General features: G+C 47.0%; 1 pseudogene; it reads right to left on the bottom strand.

Moving 5' to 3' along the window:
• Positions 1 to 383: 383 nt before the first annotated feature.
• LOC113408996 lies at positions 384 to 1,002 on the bottom strand (annotated as a pseudogene).
• Between the last annotated feature and the right edge of the window lie 1,013 nt (positions 1,003 to 2,015).

The following is a 2,015-nucleotide window of genomic DNA, read 5'->3' as shown; positions in this document are numbered from 1 at the left end:
TCATTCAGTCCCTTCCTGTCTCTTTCGCTATTTCTCTTTCCCATCCAGTGGGGAAGGACTGGATTTGTTTCTGTGTTTGTCTGCAAAGCCCTTGGAAGATCGATACTATTTATTTTTTGGGGACAAGAGCTGGTAGCGCTTTTGGAAATATTGCCAGGAGGGGTTTGATGCGTGTCACTAAAGCTCATGGTCCTCGTGTTCGTGGCATCACCTTGGTCCAAATATACATATAAGAAGTTCCCTGAGATTCCTTACCTGCCTCCCCTTTCCCTTTTCTTTCGGTTTACATGGAGTGTTATGGGGAAGGGGGAGAGGAGAATCTCAGCTCCTTCAGTTTAAATTGTGACAATTAAGTGGTCAGAATCCACTTCCCCTTTTTGTACCAGTCCCTGCTCTGCTCTGTGTCACTGTGTCTCTGGCACAGTAATAGGTCGCGGTGTCTGCAGCTGTCAGCGAGCGGAGCTGCAGGGAGAACTGGTTCTTGGATGTGTCTTGTCCGAGGGTCATTCTACTCTGCAGAGAGCTGGCGTAGTCAGTGTATCACCTGCTGGACCTATAGTATGTGCGTCCCATCCATCCCAGCCCTTTCCCCACGGGCTGCCGGACCCAAGTCCAGGCGACGCTGGTGCTAGAAACCGAGTCTCCGGAGATGGTACAAGTGAGTGTCAGGGACTCCCCGGGCTTGATCACTCCCGGGCCCGTTTCCCGCAGCTGCACTTGGGAGAGGACACCTGGGAAGGAAACACAGAAATGAATCCATGAACCAGGCTCCTCTCCCCTGGGAGTGGGGAACATGAGAAAATTAAACACCCTGTGACAGCGCCTAAGGGAGTGAGGCACCCAACTATCACTGAACTCCATTGGGATCGGGGCACCTCATTCCCTTAGGCTGCCTTGATCATCTCTTCTGCAATCACTGCAGCAAGGAACCCTCCTGACCCCCAATAGACACGTACCTGAAGGGGCCTCCAGCATGAACAGGAAAATCAGTAGCAGGTTCATCTTAAGTGAAGGTGCAAACTGTCCCCAGCAGCCAGGACCAGGCAGTTCTGTGACTGGAGGGAGACTGAGGCTCCTCCAATCAGGGAGTTGTATTTAAACAGGAACCCTGCAGGGCAGGGATTTGCATGCAAATTTCCCGGCGTCAATATAAGAGATGGCAGAGTGTGAGCTCTGTCTGTACATGGGGCTCTCTCCCTGGGACGCGTGTCTGCCTCAGAGAGTGAATTCAGCTCAGGAAGCTGTGAAACCGCCTAAAGTATTTGGACCCCCAAACTCAGTTTAAATAAATAGCCACTTGGAGCCCTATCCCCCCAAAATATCCCCCCAAGCCCCTTCACCTCCTTTCCTGGGGAGGCTTGAGAATAATATACCAACAAAATAGGTTAAAAAGGTGAGCACAGACCAGACCCTTGGGTTTTTAGGACACTAAAAACCAATCAGGTTCTTAAAAGAAGACCTTTATTATAAAAATAAATAAATAAAAGAAGCACCTGTGTAAAATGAGGATGGAAGGTAAGTTTACAGGGTAATAAAAAGATGTAAAACAGAGAGGATTCCCCTCTAGACTCAACTTCCAAATTACAAAACAGGAATAAACCTCCCTCTTGGCATAGGGAAAATTCAAAAGCTAAAACAAAAGATAATCTAACACATTTTCTTGCTATTACTTACAATTTCTGTAATTTTAGATGTATCATTTCAGTAGGAGCTGGATTACCTGCTTGGTCTCTCTCTCTCTCTCTCTCTCTCTCTCTCTCTCTTTTTGTCTCAAGAGGGAACAGACAGAGAGCACAAACAAAACTTTCTCCCCACCCCCAGATTTAAAAGTATCTTCTTTCCCTATTGGTCCTTCTGTTCAGGTGCCAACTAGGTTAATTGAACTGATTAACCCCTTACAAGTAAGTGATTCTGTACCTCTGGCCAGGAGGGATTTGATGTTACTGCATACATAAAGGTTGCTAACCTTCCATTTATATTTATGACAATGCTACTTGAGCTAGTGTTACTTATCA

This window comes from Terrapene carolina, unplaced genomic scaffold (genome assembly GCF_002925995.2).
Source record: "Terrapene carolina triunguis isolate 2854851 unplaced genomic scaffold, T_m_triunguis-2.0 Scaffold28067, whole genome shotgun sequence".
Classification (NCBI taxonomy): Eukaryota; Metazoa; Chordata; order Testudines; family Emydidae; genus Terrapene; species Terrapene triunguis.
The sequence above is the reverse complement of the archived record's forward strand: the minus strand, read 5'-3'. Positions and strand labels throughout refer to the sequence as shown.